This window comes from Mesoplodon bidens (assembly GCF_964165515.1).
Source record: "Mesoplodon bidens genome assembly, chromosome: 8".
In the NCBI taxonomy this organism is placed as follows: domain Eukaryota; kingdom Metazoa; phylum Chordata; class Mammalia; order Artiodactyla; family Ziphiidae; genus Mesoplodon; species Mesoplodon bidens.
Genome location: NC_138165.1, coordinates 18,614,696 through 18,632,458, shown reverse-complemented (window position 1 = coordinate 18,632,458; position 17,763 = coordinate 18,614,696). Strand labels below are relative to the sequence as shown.

Genomic DNA, 17,763 nt, shown 5'->3' with positions numbered 1-17,763 from the left:
ACACCAGTACACCACAAAGTACCAGGTACAAAATTGCTAGTTCATTTTTAAATTAATAAGTTGAAATTACCCCTGCCCCCCACTCCATTACATCCCATCTTTTTATAAACAGAAAACATTTTGCTATTTTATACATAGGCTAGCAGGCTTGTTTCAATATGAAAGTGTTAATTCATTTACAGATTTTTTTAAATCAGTTATGTAGTGCTACAATAAATGTCCAATAATCTATATAGGAACAAGCTTTGATGATGAAAATGACAAAGATTGAATAAAACTATCGATTACCTTATCTTATTTACATATAAAGAATAGATACCCAATGGTGAGGAAGAGACAGAAATCGGACAGATACTCATAGGTGTAAAAATTACATCTACCTCTGAGCTTATACTGTAAATGAGACATTTTAAATAGTCCTGTAGCCCATGCCTATTTTTTCCTAGGAAAAAGAAAAGCTGCCTTCATGACATCCTCTCTTGTTGCAGATTTCCACGGTGTCACTTGAACTTTTAGTCAGAATCTTACTTTTTTCGAAAAATAAAGAAAATACTCCCTGCCCCCCAAGTTACCTCCCTCCCCTGCCAAAATCCTTCTGGATTCATTTTCAGTGCCAAGTTGCATGATCAGGTCCCACCTCCTGGGTTTTTTTTGTCCATCTATTGATCAGTTAGTTTAGAATGAAAAACATGAACCAGTTCTGGAACTGCTACTAGGAGGAACACAAGCTCTTCACTACAATCACACTGTAGGAAAGTGGTAACTCAATTCATCCCTGGTGCCGGGCCTCCAAAATTGAAAGAACTTGGCACAGCTGGAGCACTGAATTTGTATCCTCCATGCTTCTCAGTCATTTTGGATTCATGGGCTGCTCTTCTTTGATCAGCTAGAGTTGCTATATCCTGTAACTGTTTTCTTTGTTCTTCATTAAGACCATGAGTCAGAGCCTGATACCACACGGGATTACGTGTTTGTATAGTTTGAAATATAGCTTTAAATATCTGATACTCATCAACAGGGTTATCTTCATCATCAATGATCGTGGAATAGCCTTCCAGGGCAGTTTCTTCAGCATCATCTTCTTCCCAGTCTTCATCATTTCCATCTTCGCCCGCTTGCTTAGCCAGGATCTCCAAATATTCTTGTCCATCTTCATCAATATCATCTTCGTCACTCCCCAGTTCCTCCGATTCATCATCATCATCACTGTCATTCTCGTGTTCTGCATGGCAGGCATATGCTCTTTTTAATCCATTAAATAAAAGAATAAAAGCTAGTAAAATCTGTCCAGAAACCTGATTTAAAACTTGTGGTATTTGTTCCATATCAATAAGAGCACATAGGCCCAGAAGACACATCTTTCTGTCGTGAAGCCCCAAGAAACAATCAACATCATTAAGCCACTGTGTAATAAAATGATTTGTAACTGGTTCAATATTATTAGGGAAGTGAAGATTTTCTAAGGTGTTGAGAAGTAGGTGTGGATTATAATACAAAGCTGCAACGGCAACTTGCAGACACATTGTTCCAAGTTCACTTGTCTTCACCTCTCTTGTCAGTCTCTCTAAAGCTGCTTCCACGAATAAGGGAATACACTGGTCAGTGCCACGCCCTTTGCACTGCAGAATGATCACCTCTAACAATTTTGCTGCATGACATTCTGCATCTTCTCCTGCAACTCCTGTAAGAACCTTTTTGCACATACTGTATATCATTTCAAGGTACTTGGTATCAGACAGAAGTGTGTCTGTATCAACTGTTATGTAATTATGAAGCAGAGCCATCATATCTGTAAAGTAATCAAAGCCATCTTGCTGAAAAACCTCAAATACCAGAGGTAGTAGCTGCCACATCTGTGGAGACACTTGTTGACATGTCAAACTATGTGCTAAAGAGAAGATCTCCTCATAGAATTCTAAGACATGCTGTTGTAAAACAGTTCCAATGACCTGTAAGCAGATTCCTTCAAGCTGCTGGGTTATTTCTTTATGATCTTCAACTACACTAAGAAGTGTGTCGATGGTATTCAGGATCCCCATAGCAGTAGCTGCTTTGTCATCACTTCCTTCTTCATCTGGCCCAGTCTGGATTACTTGATTAAACGTCATTGCCAAATGTTGTATCATTTCTACTGCAATAGGAGTAACTTCTTCACTGTACTCGCAGATCATTCTCTGAATTACACTGGTAAGATCATCATTTTCTTTTTCTCTTATAATATGAAGAAGAGCCTGCATGACAGGTCGGATGAGTGGTGTGAGGTATTCTTTAGCGCTCTCTTGATTGCTGATCAGCACTTGAAGTGCAATGGCAGCTTCCACTTTAAAAGGCATTTCCGTATCATCAATCAGACATCTTCGTGTCAGCTCTAGGGCTGTTTGCAGGTTCTGGTCACTTTTGAATTTCACTTCACAAAAATAGTGAAGGACCCAGCAAGCCCTCGCTCTCATGTAGCCTAGTTCACTGCTGAAGAGAGGGAATACATGATTCTGCAACATATATTCCATCTAATCTTTGTAGAACTTTTTCTTCAGAAGTATTTCAGCTGAAGAGCCAATCATATGCAGGGCTCCATCTTTTTTTCGAGGATCAGCATTTAGTTCTGTAAGAATCTGGTAGCAAAATCCCATAGTCTTTTGTAGTACCTCTTTCCTCTTACTACAAGCTGTAAACAAGTGTCTGGGCAGCAGTGGTAGGAGAGGTGAAATCCTCAAACACATCAAACTTCATGCGTATATATTCACAGGGGTCTTCTTGCCAAAGTTCTTCATCAGCATCTGTATAGCACATCAATGGAAAAAATAACATCTTGGATAATGCCTTGTATATGAGGCTTCAGATTCTTCCAGGTGAGAGCATGAGAAACTCCTTGATTAATATAATTTAATGTCTGTTGTAAAACTCGAGGAGCCATATATTGCTTCTCCTTGTACTGATATAACACCTTCAATAAAACTTGTTGGACATCAACAGCAAATGTCTTCAGAAATACTTCAGCAAATTCATTATACTCCTTAGAAACATTGCCAGGGCTTCCATATCTTTCAAAAAGCCTTGCTGGGCTTCCCTGGTGGCGCAGTGGTTGAGAATCTGCCTGCCAATGCAAGGGACACGGGTTCGAGCCCTGGTCTGGGAAGATCCCACATGCCACGGAGCAACTAGGCCCGTGAGCCACAACTACTGAGCCTGCGCGTCTGGAGCCTGTGCTCCGCAACAAGAGAGGCCGCGATAGTGAGAGGCCCGCGCACCACGATGAAGAGTGGCCCCCACTTGCCACAACTAGAGAAAGCCCTCACACAGAAACGAAGACCCAACACAGCCAAAAATAAATAAATAAATAAATAAATGTTAAAATAAATAAATAAATAAATACTCCTGTTCTCTGTTTAAAAAAAAAAAAAAATGGTTTGCCGGAAAACCTTCAGGGAGCGCAAGGCTTAAAAAAAAAAAAAAAAAAAAAAAAGCCTTGCTAAGATATGTGAAGCCCACTTCTTACATTTCCACCATGGTAACTCAGGTCTATCATCTTCTTCAACTTGAAGTGTTTCATTAGGTACATCCCTGTTCACAACAGTCGTTAAAATTTCTATCCATTCTGTCAGGTTCTGTTGGTTTATCAGCTCCAGTGGTAGTGTATACTGAACAGGAGCATAGAAGATCTTGAAAATTTGTTTCTGGATGAGGACAGATTGATCAGACTGATCAGAAAGAAGCTGGATAAAACGGTCCTTTAGAACTGGCAGGAAATATTGCATTGCTGCTACCAATGGACTCCGTTCCTCTGGTTTCTTATACCAGAACTACAACTGGCACTCTGACAGAGGCTGGAGCAACAGCTGGAACATTCCTTAGCAGGAAGATGGGTAGTCATAATTTTTCACAAGCTGATAGAGGCAAAGAAGAATTCCTAGCCAACATGCACTGTTATCAGACTGAAGGTAAAAGCCACTTTTGTCCACAGTGGTAGTCCAGCAACTTGGATAATCATGTTAGATGATATGATGAATGCATGTAGTACTTTGTACCCTGATGAGCTCAGGGGAGTGGATAATGACTTCTACAATATTTACTCAAATACAATGTTTATCTTCTTCTGGAATAGTATAAGGGGATATATCCCCTGGTGCCATTTCCCGATCAGGCCAATACTGTGTTATCATATTTTTCAAATAGATAACACCTGCCTGTCTCACAGGTAAATCCAGTTGTTCTGACATAGTAATCTGAAGCAGTGTTGAAACAAAATTCAGAGACTTGTGTGCTTCATTGAGCTGGCGCTCCATGGCCTCACGCAGGGCTGGGTCCATGGTGCCCCGCAGGGCTTCGATAATGGTGTTGGGGTCCATCACAGGGCGGACGCAGTCAAACCCGGGGCTCGGGTGCTACTGGCCCAGGAATAGCGCCCCTCACTGCACACATGGACTCGCCGTGCTCCGCAGCAGCAACCACCGCGAAAGGAAAGAGAAGCGCCAAGACCACGGATAGAACCTCTTCTCCTCAGCATGGAGGCGGGAGATGCTCCAGCCACTTCCTGTTGGTTTCCCCCGTGGAGCCCTTTGGGAGATGTAGTCCACTTGGGCAGTCCGCAGCCCATGTGGCCCTGAGCTGTCGCTCCTACAGACAAGACCTGCTGGAATCCTCTTAAGTGTCACCCAGAAATGTTCATCAGGAGAGTAGGTGTCCTTAGACCACCCAAGTAAATCAATGGCTCTCTGGTCTTGCAGAACAAAATTAGCAAATTCTCTTGTAAGGGCTACATAGGTGGAGCCAAAGTAAATGGTGGGATTATGGGGAGGAGACATTTTTCTTATCCAAGTCCACAGCATGTAAGAAAATAATTGGTATTTCTGCTCCAAGTGCATATATCTGGTCCTTCTGACAATATGAGGAGGAGGCAGCACCCCTGGGGTGACGTTTTTCCCTTTAAATTCTTTTATATACTGAACGATCTCCCTGTTGGTTTTCAGGGGGAAATCTTTTTTTTTTCTTTTTTTTTTCTTTTTTATACAGCAGGCTCTTATTAGTCATCAGTTTTATACACATCAGTGTATACAAGTCAATCCCAATCTCCCAATTCATCACACCACCACCACCCCAGCCCCCCTGTGGCTTTCCCCCCTTGGTTTCCATACGTTTGTTCTCTACATCTGTGTCTCAGTTTCTGCCCTGCAAACCAGTTCATCTGTACCATTTTTCTAGGTTCCACATATATGCGTTAATATACAATATTTGTTTTTCTTTTTCTGACTTATGTCACTCTGTATGACAGTCTCTAGATCCATCCACGTCTCTACAAATGACACAATTTCATTCCTTTTCATGGCTGAGTAATATTCAATTCCATATATGTACCACATCTTCTTTACCCATTCATCTGTCGATGGGCATTTAGGTTGCTTCCATGACCTGGCTATTGTAAATAGTGCTGCAATGAACATTGGGGTGCATGTGTCTTTGTGAATTATGGTTTTCTCTGGATATATGCCCAGTAGTGGGATTGCTGGATCATATGGTAATTTTATTTTTAGTTTTTTAAGGAACCTCCATACTGTTCTCCATAGTGGCTGTATCAATTTTCATTCCCACCAACAGTGCAAGAGGGTTCCCTTTCCTCCACACCCTCTCCAGCATTTGTTGTTTGTAGATTTTCTGATGATGCCCGTTCTAACTGGTGTGAGGTGGTACCTCATTGTAGTTTTGATTTGCATTTCTCTAATAATTAATCATGTTAAACAGCTTTTCATGTGCTTCTTGGCCATCTGTATGTCTTCTTCGGAGAAATGTCTATTTAGGTCTTCAGCCCATTTTTGGATTGGGTTGTTTGTTTTTTCAATATTGAGCTGCATGAGCTGTTTATATATTTTGGAGATTAATCCTTTGTCCGTTGATTCATTTGCAAATATTTTCTCCCATTCTGAGGGTTGTCTTTTCATCTTGTTTATGGTCTCCTTTGCTGTGCAAAAGCTTTGAAGTTTCATTAGGTTCCATTTGTTTATTTTTGTTTTTATTTCCACATCCTCTAGGATGTGGATCAAAAAAGACCTTGCTGTGTTTTATGTCAAAGAGTGTTCTTCCTATGTTTTCCTCTAAGAGTTTTATAGTGTCCGGTCTTACATTTAGGTCTCTAATCCACTTTGAGTCTATTTTTGTGTATGGTGTTAGGGAGTGTTCTAATTTCATTCTTTTACATGTAGCTGTCCAGTTTTCCCAGCACCACTTATTGAAGAGACTGTCTTTTCTCCATTGTATATCCTTGCCTCCTTTGTCATAGATTAGTTGACCATAGGTGTGTGGGTATACCTCTGGGCTTTCTATCTTGTTCCATTGATCTATGTTTCTGTTTTTGTGCCAGTATCATATTGTCTTGATTACTGTAGCTTTGTAGTATAGTCTGAAGTCAGGGAGTCTGATTCCTCCAGCTCCGTTTCTTTCCCTCAAGACTGCCTTGGCTATTCGGGGTCTTTTGTGTCTCCATACAAATTTTAAGATTTTTTGTTCTAGTTCTGTAAAAAATGCCATTGGTAATTTGGTAGGGATTGCGTTGAATCTGTAGATTGCTTTGGGTCGTATTGTCATTTTCACAATATTGATTCTTCCAATCCAAGAGCGTGGTATATCTCTCCATCTGTTGGTATCGTCTTTAATTTCTTTCATCAGTGTCTTATAGTTTTCTGCATACAGGTCTTTGGTCTCCCTAGGTAGGTTTATTCCTAGGTATTTTATTCTTTCTCTTGCAATGGTAAATGGGAGTGTTTCCTTAACTTCTCTTTCAGATTTTTCATCATTAGTGTATAGGAATGCAAGAGATTTCTGTGCATTAATTTTATATCCTGCAACCTTACCAAATTCATTGATTAGCTCTAGTAGTTTTCTGTGGCATCTTTAGGATTCTCTATGTATAGTATCATGTCATCTGCAAACAGTGACAGTTTTACCTCTTCTTTTCCAATTTGTATTCCTTTTATTTCTTTTTCTTCTCTGATTGCTGAGGATAGGACTTCCAAAACTATGTTGAATGATAGTGGTGAGAGTGGACATCGTTTTCTTGTTCCTGATCTTAGAGGTAATGCTTTCAGTTTTTCACCATTGAGAATGATGTTTGCTGTGGGTTTGTCGTATGTGGTTTTTATTATGTTGAGGTAGGTTCCCTCTATGCCCACTTTCTGGAGAGTTTTTATCATATATGGGTGTTGAATTTTGTCAAAAGCTTTTTCTGCATCTACTGAGATGATCATATGATTTTTATTCTTCAATTTGTTAATATGGTGTATCACATTGATTGATTTGCATATATTGATGAATCCTTGCATCCCTGGGATAAATCCCACTTGATCATGGTGTTTGATCCTTTTAATGTGTTGTTGGATTCTGTTTACTAGTATTTTGTTGAGGATTTTTGCATCTATATTCATCAGTGATATTGGTCTGTAATTTTCTTTTTTTGCAGTATCTTTGTCTGGTTTTGGTATCAGGGTGATGGTGGCCTCCTAGAATGAGTCTGGGAGTGTTCCTTCCTCTGCAGGTTTTTGGAAGAGTTTGAGAAGGATGGGTGTTAGCTCTTCTCTAAATGTTTGATAGAATTCACCTGTGAAGCCATCTGGTCCTGGACTTCTGTTTGTTGGAAGATTTTTAATCACAGTTTCAATTTTATTACTTCTGATTGGTCCATTCATATTTTCTATTTCTTCCTGGTTCAGTCTTGGAAGGTTACACTTTCTAAGAATCTGTCCATTTCTTCCACGTTGTCCATTTTATTGGCATAGAGTTGCTTGTAGTAGTGTCTTAGGATGATTTGTATTTCTGCAGTGTCTCTTGTAACATCTCCTTTTTCATTTCTAGTATTATTGATTTGAGTCCTCTCCCTCTTTTTCTTGATGAGTCTGGCTAATGGTTTGTCAATTTTGTTTATCTTCTCAAAGAACCAGCTTTTAGTTTTATTGATCTTTGCTATTGTTTTCTTTGTTTCTATTTCATTTATTTCTGCTCTGATCTTTATGATTTCTTTCCTTCTGCTAACTTTGGATTTCGTTTGTTCTTCTTTCTCTAGTTCCTTTAGGTGTAAGGTTAGATTATTTTTTTGAGATTTTTCTTGTTTCTTGAGGTAGGCTTGTATAGCTATAAACTTCCCTCTTAGAACTGCTTTTGCTACATCCCATAGGTTTTGGATTGTCGTGTTTTCATTGTCATTTGTCTCTAGGTAATTTTTGATTTCCTCTTTGATTTCTTCAGTGATCTCTTAGTTGTTTAGTAATGTAGTGTTTAGCCTCCATGTGTTTGTGATTTTTATGTTTTTTCCCCTGTAATTCATTTCTAATCTCATAGCGTTGTGGTCAGAAAAGATGCTTGATATTATTTCAGGTTTCTTAAATTTACTGAGGCTTGATTTGTGACCCAAAATGTGATCTATCCTGGAGAATGTTCCGTGCGCACTTGAGAAGAAAGTGTAATCTTCTCTTTTTGGATGGAATGTCCTGTAAATATCAATTAAATCTATTTGGTCTATTGTGTCATTTAAAGCTTCTGTTTCCTTATTTATTTTCATTTTGGATGATCTGTCCCTTGGTGTAAGTGAGGTGTGAAAGTCCCCCACTATTATTGTGTTACTGTCGATTTCCTCTTTTACAGCTGTTAGCAGTTGCCTTATGTATTGAGGTGCTCCTGTGTTGGGTGCATATATATTTATAATTGTTATATCTTCTTCTTTGATTGATCCCTTGATCTTTATGTAGTGTCCTTCCTTGTCTCTTTTAACATTCTTTATTTTAAAGTCTGTTTTATCTGATATGAGTATTGCTATTCCAGCTTTCTTTTGATTTCCATTTGCATGGAATATCTTTTCCATCCCTTCACTTTCAGTCTGTATGTGTCCCTAAGTCTGAAGTGGGTCTCTTCCAGACAGCATATATATGGGTCTTCTTTTTGTATCCATTCAAGCAGCCTGTGTCTTTTGGTTGGAGCATTTAATCCATTCACGTTTAAGGTAATTATCGATATCTTTGTTCTTATGACCATTTTCTTAATTGTTATGGGTTTGTTTTTGCAGGTCCTTTTCTTCTCTTGTGTTTCCCACTTAGAGAAGTTGCTTTAGCATTTGTTATAGAGATGGTTTGGTGGTGCTGAATTCTCTTAGCTTTTGCTTGTCTGTAAAGCTTTTGATTTCTCCATCGAATCTGAATGAGATCCTTGATGGATAGAGTAATCTTGGTTGTAGGTTCTTCCCTTTCATCACGTTATCATGCCACTCCCTTCTGGCTTTTAGAGTTTCTGCTGAGAAATCAGATGTTAACCTTATGGGAGTTCCCTTGTATGTTATTTGTCATTTTTCCCTTGCTGCTTTCAATAATTTTTCTTTGTCTTTAATTTTTGCCAATTTGATTACTATGTGTCTCAGCATGTTTCTCCTTGGGTTTATCCTGTATGGGACTCACTGTGTTTTCTGGACTTGGGTGGCTATTTCCTTTCCCATGTTAGGGATGTTTTAGACTATAATCTCTTCAAATATTTTCTCTGTTCCTTTCTCTCTGTCTTCTCCTCCTCGGACCCCTATAATGCGAATGTTGTTACGTTTAATGTTGTCCCAGAGGTCTCTTAGGCTGTGCTCATTTCTTTTCATTCTTTTTTCTTTATTCTGTTCCACAGCAGTGAATTCCACCATTCTGTCTTCCAGGTTACTTATCCGTTCTTCTTCCTCAGTTACTCTGCTATTGATTTCTTCTAGTGTAGTGTTCATTTCAGTTATTTTATTGTTCATCTCTGTTTGTTTGATCTTTAATTCTTCTAGGTCTTTGTTAAACATTTCTTGCATCTTCTCGATCTTTGCCTCCATTCTTTTTCTGAGATCCTGGATCATCTTCACTATCATTATTCTGAATTCCTTTTCTGGAATGTTACGTATCTCCACTTCATTTAGTTGTTTTTCTGGTATTTTATCTTGTTCCTTCATCTGGTACATAGCCCTCTGCCTTTTCATCTTGTCTATCTTTCTGTGAATGTGGTTTTTGTTCCACAGGCTGCAGGATTGTAGTTCTTCTTGCTTCTCATGTCTGCCCTCTGGTGGATGAGTCTATCTAAGAGGCTTGTGCAGGTTTCCTGGTCGGAGGGACTGGTGGTGGGTAGAGCTGGGTGTTGCTCTGGTGGGCAGAGCTCAGTAAAACTTTAATCCGCTTGTCTGCTGATGGGTGGGGCTGTGTTCCCTCCCTGTTGGATGTTTGGCCTGGGGCAGCCCAACAGTGGAGCCTACCTGGGCTCTTTGGTGGGGCTAATGGCAGACTCTGGGAGGGCTGATGCCAAGGAGTACTTCCCAGAACTTCCTCTGCCAGTGTTCTTGTCCCCACGGTGACCCACAGCCTACCCCCACCTCTGCAGGAGACCCTCCAACACTAGCAGGTAGGTCTGGTTCAGTCTTTCCTGGGTTCACTGCTCCTTCCACTGCGTCCCTATGCGCACACTACTTTGTGTGTGCCCTTCAAGAGTGGGGTCTCTGTTTCCCCCAATCCTGTCGAAGTCCTGCAATCAAATCCCACTAGCCTTCAAAGTCTGTTTCTCTAGGAATTCCTCCTCCTGTTGCCGGACCCCCAGGTTGGGAAGACTGACATGGGGCTCAGAACCTTCCCTCCAGTTGGTGGACTTCTGTGGTATAAGTGTTCTCCAGTCTGTGAGTTACCAACCCAGCTGTTATGGGATTTGATTTTTCTGTGATTGCGCCCCTCCTACTGTCCCATTGTGGCTTCTCCTTTGTCTTTGGATGTGGGGTATCTTTTTTGGTGAGTTCCAGTGTCTTCTTGTCAGTGATCGTCTAGCAGCTAGTTGTGATTCAGGTGTTCTCACAAGAGGGAGTGAGATCAAGTCTTTCTACTCTGCCATCTTGGTTCCCCTCTCGGTAATTCTATTTTTAGTTTTTAAGGACCCCCCATACTGTTCTCCATAGTGGCTGTATCAATTTACATTCCCACCAACAGTGCAAGAGAGTTCCCTTTTCTCCACACCCTCTCCAGCATTTATTGTTTGTAGATTTTTTGATGATGGCCATTCTGACAGGTGTGAGGTGATACTTCATTGTAGTTTTGATTTGTATTTCTCTAATGAGTAGTGATGTTGAGCATCCTTTTATGTGTTTGTTGGCAATCTGTGTATCTTTTTTGGAGAAATGAAGAGCAGACATCTTTAATTTGGATAAACTACAACTGACTGATCTATATTCTGTATCATGGTTTTGGAGTTATATCTAAAAAATATTTGCCTAAATATGGTTACAGCAATTTTATATTTTCTTCCAGAATGTTTATAATTCTGTGTTCTACATTTAGGTGTAGGGTTCATTTTGAATGAATTTTTATGTGGTTCAAATTATGGATCAAAGCTCATTTTACTACATATTGTATCCAGTTCCTGCATATGGATATTCAATTGTTTCAGCACCAGTTTTTGAAAGACTATCTTTTCTCAATTGAATTGCCTTTCACCCTTGTCAAAAAACTAGTTGTCTGTATGTGTGTAGGTCTATTTCTGTAATCTGTTCTGTTCTGTTGATCTATTTGTGTATTTCCATGCCAATACCACACTGCTTTCATTAATGTAGCTTATATCCATCTTAAAAACAAGTAATGTTACTCTTCTTTTTTTAAAGTTATTTTGGGTATTCTAGTTCTTTGTATTTCCATAGGCATTTTAGAATGAGCTCAGTGAAGCTCTATTTATTTTTAAATTCTTTTTCTCATTGTTTCATTTTGATAATTTCTGTTGCCATGTCTTTGAGTCCATTAAGTATTTTCTTCTGCAATGACTAATCTGCTGTTCATACAATTCAGTGTACTTTTCATCTCAGATATTGTAGTTTTCATCTCTAAAATTTTTATTTTATATTTTTTGTATCTTCCATGTTTCTCCTTGAGTTTTTAAAAATATGGAAAACAATTATATAATAACTGTTGTAATATTATTGACTCCTAATTCTAACATCTGTGTCATTCCTGGGTCTGTTTCAGTTGATTTATTTTGATCCATTTTTTTTCTTTAAAATGGGTCACATTTTCCTGCTACTTTGCATTCCTGGTAATTTTTGATTTGATGCCAGGCATTGCGAAGTTTACCTTATTTGTGCTGGATGTTTTTTTTCCCTGTAAATATTTTTGGGCTTTATTCTGGGGTGCAGTTAAGTTACTTGGAAACAACTTGATCCTTTCAGGTCTTCTTTGAAGATTCATTTGGTGGAATCAGAGCAGTGTTTAGTCCAGGGGAATTACCATTATTGAAGCTAGATAATTCTGAATATCCACTCAATGCCCCATAACTCATGAGATTTTCCAGTCTTCCTAGGGTGAATGGGATTATTCCAGCCCACGTAAGCTCCAAGTTCTTTTGCCGCTCATCCTTTCAGATGATTCTTTCTCAGTCCCTCAGGTAGTTTACTCAAATCATTATCATGACCAGTGCTCTACTAAATACTTGAGTGAGGTTCTCTGCAGAATTCCAGGCTTTTTTTTTCTCAATGCAGCTCTCTCCTCTCCAGTTTTCTTGTCCTGTGAACTCAAGCCTTCTTGATCCCCCTACATTCTCAGCTCCATCTCCTCAACTTGGGGCTTTTCCCAGGTTTCTGTTCCCTGTGCCACCTTGTGGGAACTCTCTCAGGAATTTAAATAAGATCATCTTAAGGGTCACCTCATTTGTTCCCTGTACCTCAGGGGGTCACTCTCCTTTGTTGCCATATATCAAGTGCCTTGAAAACAATTCTTTTATACATTTTGTTAGTTTATTTTGGTGATTCCAACTTTATTTTGGTTGGAAGTAGAAGTCTTCTCTAGCTAGCTTCTTGACATCTCTCTCCACTTGAATGACTCACAGTTGTCTTAAACTTAACATATCTAGAGCAGAACTCTAACTTGCCCTCTGAAAACTCTCCCCCCACACCCTTGCTGCTTTTTAAACCATCTCAATATCTGATACCACCACCACATAGTTGCTCAAACTTGGAACTTGGAAATCATATGTGATTTCTTCTTCTCCTTCATAACCATACCCGATCCTTCAGTGAGTCATAGATTATACCTCCAAAGCATGCCTTCAACCCAGTTATTTTTCACCACCCTAGTTGAGGGCACAGTATCTTTCACTGGGATTATCATAATAGTCTTCTAATTGATCTCTCCATTTCCTTCTTTACTTCCTCCTCCAGCCCACCATAACCATTCATCACATAGCAGTGTTTCTGAGCTTTTAAAACTATAAAAATTAAGCTTCTTAAAAATCCTTTAAAATACTTACTCCTTGCACATAAAAGTCCAAACTCCTTACAATGTCCTATAAGATACAAAAAATTTGACCAACATTATCTCGAACTGTTCCCACCCTCCTTAACTATGCTCCATTTACACTGGTACTTATCCTTTCTAGAAAATTCCAAACTCTTTCCTACCTTAGAGCTTTGCCACCACATAGAATGTTCTTCTTCTAGTTTTGTGGTATGACTGTGCTCTCTCATCCTTCAGGTCTTGACCTAAGTAGTACCTCTGCAGACAAGCTTTCACAAACTTTCCCATTTAAGTACTCTGTTGTTTGCTGTCATAGTACCCTGCCTCTTATCTTCATGAAACTTGATCATCTTACAGTTATATTCTGTAATTATATAGCTATGAATTTACATAATTTATATCTATTTCTCTTTACTAGATTGTAAACTTTGGAGGCTCTGAAACATATCTTTTTGTTCACTGCTATATACTCAGCACTTAATACTGCCTATCACAAAGCAGGTAGTGAATGCTTTGTTGATTGAATGAAGAAAATGATTGAGTAGATATCATATTGATATGCTTTCCTGATGCTAGAAAAACTACCATTGCTCCTTTTTATTGATTGCTGAATTCCACAATTAGAGGGTAATCTCTTTGGTCTAAGACCTATTACTTTCAAGAAAAATTAGACTTTTTAGACTTTAATATATGAGGTCATTTCCTGAGGATAAAAAATCAATGGGTAGAGTGAATATCTAAATACTGGTCACATGCGAAGGATGTTGAGGGGAGAAAAAATGAGAGAGTGGAAGGAAGAAGCAAAAAGTGTTCTGGGACATACAATACAAACTCTACCCATGTCATATTTACGTATGCTAGGTGAATCCTAATCTTTATTATTTCTGTATCTATATTTGTATCAACTGTATGGTCCATTGGCTATAGTGTAGTTAACAGCTTTTAATTGTGCAGTACTACTGCCAGACAACTTGGAGTTCTTGAAATGTTTTTTAAATATCCACAAGGAATATTCAGGAATATACAGGGACTATTAAGGACCAGGGATATTTCTGAGGGATCAGATTGTATCCTGTATGTTCAAAAGCACAGTTCTCATTTCCCCAAGAGGCTCTCACATTAAGAATAGTGTTCTCATGTATAAAAATTGTCAAGATTCTGTGATTTGCCAAATCTTAATTAGCTAATATTAGCTGTTGGATGACTGATCCACTTCCAGTGATATTTAAAATTTCTAAAAGCACAGTTATTAAACTGACATCAGCCTTTGTGCTGATTTTTTGTTTGTTTGCTGCTGTGTGGGTACCTGTCTGTTGGAATGTAAATTCAGAGATTAACCCTCTAAAACTATTAAAAATATGGTATTCTTTTAATATCTGAAATTCTATGTAGACACTGGTTTGTCAAAGTTTATGATCTAAGTTCTTGGCCCTTTCCTCCTTTCAGTAAATATCAGATTACACTGACTAGATCAGTGGTAACTAGTGTTTAATCTTTATTCACACTGGGATACCTTGTTGTCCAAGGGAGTTTTTGACCAGCTATAGCAGGGCAGGCTGATCTCACTGACAAATTGTGATTGGTATCTATACAACAGAAGGGTATGATTTCCACTTTCTCTCTCCTCTTCCCTACCACCTTGTCCATCAAATTCTGGCTGCTGGTTGACCTACTTTAGTTTATTGCTTTCCCATTAGGTTTCATTCATTCATAAATATTTATGAAGTGGATACCATGCTCCAGGCACTAATTTAGTGCTAGAAATTTAGTAGTAAACTAAAAGATGGAAATATGTGCTTGTGGAGTTTATATTCTAGCAGGAAGTTAAACATTAAATAAAACAAAATTAATAAATTATATAGTTCATTAGACAATGTTATGCACTTTGAAGAAAACTACAGAAGGAAAGAGGAATTAGAGCTCTAGGAGTGGTTTGGGATGGGAAGAGCTGAGATTGTAAATAGGGTAACCAGAGAAGGCCTTGCTGAAAAGATGACCTGGGCTAAGACATGAAAGAGGTAAGCGTGAGATCTATGTAGGTTTTTGGGGCAAGAGCTTTCTAGTTAGAGAGAACAGCAAGTGCTCTGTGGTGGGAGTATACCAGGAGTATTCTAGATGCAGCTAGGAGGTCAGAGAGGGTAGAGTGGAGTGAGCAGGAGGAAAGTACCATAAGGTTAAGTTAAAAAAAAAAAAGGTACAGAATAACAGATTGCATAGGACTTTATAGAGCACTGTAAATACTTTGGCTTTTATTCCTTGAAATGAGTCCCTTGGAAAACTTTCACCAGCTTAGTGATATGATCTGACAAATTTTAAAGGATCATTTTGGCTTCTGTGTTAAAAATAGACTGTAGAGGCGAAGGTTAAAGCAGGCCAATTAAGAGGCAATTTTAGTAATCCTAGCTGGAAGCAGGTGGCTTGAGCCAGGAAAGTGACAGTGAAGGTAGTGAGAAGTAGTGAAATTCTGGATGCATTTTGAAGGTGGAGTTGACAAGATTTGGACCAGATTGGATATCGGGTATGAGAGAAAGAGCAAAGTGAAGAATGACTCTGAGATCTTTTGTTCTGATCAACTAGAAAAGTGGATTTGTCATTAACAAAAATAGGAAGACAGAAGAGCTGCTTTTGTAGGGGAAGTTCAGGATTCTGGACATTTAACGTGGAGATATCTCTACTTGGGTGTTTACTAGGTATCAAGTTGGTAATTTTTAATCTGAATTTGAGATCAAGGGAGGGGCCAGCTGAATAGATGTTATTGAGAGCTGTGAGACTGAATGAGTCACTAAAAGACACAATTATGGGTAGAGAAGAGGAAGTGTCTAAGGTCTGAGCTCTGGAGTATCCCAGTAGTAAGCTGTCACAGGGAGCATACCCAGTGAGTTAGGAAGAAAATTAATGTGGACATGAAAGCAAAATGAGGAAAGGAGGAAGGAGTGATCACCTTCGTAAAATTCTGCTAACAGAATAAATGAGATAAAACTGAACATTCACCAGTGCATACATCAATTTGGAGGTCCTTGGTGGTCTTGGAAATAGCAGTTTTGGTATAATGGTTGGGACCTCAACCAGAGTGGAGTCAGTTTAAGAGAAAATTGCAAGAATATGAATATGGGTCCTTTCATTTCAAACATTAGTATCATTCAGAAGGTTCTTATTCCAGACAATGAACCATAAAAGTCCATGCAGAGAGCTCTTCTCTACAGTATTTTGCTCTACCCATGACTTTAAACACTCTTTGGGCTCTCTTTCTATCTGATCATTAGGTATGACCTCCAGTGTTGATTAGCAATTTTGTTCTTGGAAAAATTCCTACTTTCCCCAAACTGCAGAGTTTACTTTCAGTTTTCAGTAGCCATCCTTTCTTGCTCAAGCAGAAGAAATGCCTGTTTATGCTTTATAGAAAAACATAAGCCAAATAAAGGAATTAGAATATCCATATACTTCTACATTAACATTATTCGTCCAGCCTTCTTTTGTGGATAGAACTTCTCTTCAGAATGGAAAATGTCCTTAGCAAATGACAGCAATGAATACCAAATATTTACCACTAAAGAGAGAAAATTTGGTGCATGTGTTTGTTCACAAGTTTATGTGCAAGGAAGAAAGTTACACATTTTTCACGTGTGTATGAAAAAGTTTGTGAGAGGGAAAAAAGACTGGTTGAAAACTGAATGTCAAATTTTTTTTGTGTGTGTATTTATACACATATATACACATATTTGTGTGTGTGTGTCTAAGTTTGTTTATTTTAAAATAATGTCAAACTTAGGGAAAAATTACAAGCCCAATACAAATAACTTTTCTTTCTTGGGAGTAAGGTGACACCATGTTGCCTCAGCACCTGCAAATATTTTAGTGTGTAATTCCTATAAACAAGGACGTTCTCCTACATTACCACAGTATAAACATCAAAGTCAGGAAATTAACACTGATATATTGCTACTGTTTAATCCACAGAGCCTATCCAAGTTTCACCAGGTGTCTCGAAAAAGTCCTTTAAAATAAAAGGATCCAATCTAGGATCATGTGATGCATTTAGATGCCATGACTCCTGAAACTTTCCATCTGGAACAGTTCCTTAGCGTTTCCTTGATCTTTGTGACCTAGACACTGGTCAGCTATTTTGTAGACTGTTCCTCAATTTGAGTATGTTTGATATTTCCTCAATATCAGATTGAGATTATGCAATTTTTGGCATCACATCACAGAAGAGAAGCTACGTTTTTTGTACCGTATTATATTGTATGTCCTACTACTTCACTTTATCTCATTACTGGTGATGTAACTCTGATCACTTGGTTAATGTTGTGTTTGTCAGGTTTCTCCCATGTAAAGTTACTCATTTTCCCTTTGTAATTTAATCACTATCTGTGTAGCGATAACTTGAAATTGTGTAAATATCTCATTCCTTACCAAACTTTTTCTCTCCCTAGTTTTAGAATCAATCGATGTTTCTTGACTGGATTACTACAATGATGGTTGACTAATGTGATTTCCTAATTCCATTATTCATGCT

The 17,763-nt window shown here is 38.6% G+C and overlaps 1 pseudogene across 1 annotated transcript; it reads right to left on the bottom strand.

Annotated features, from left to right (window-relative positions):
* Positions 1-300: 300 nt before the first annotated feature.
* LOC308621300 (importin-7-like) lies at positions 301-4,390 on the bottom strand (annotated as a pseudogene). The gene is made up of 3 exons: positions 3,855-4,390; positions 3,466-3,800; positions 301-3,053 (listed from the first exon to the last, which is right to left on the bottom strand). The product of its transcript is annotated as an importin-7-like (transcript).
* Positions 4,391-17,763: the final 13,373 nt, after the last annotated feature.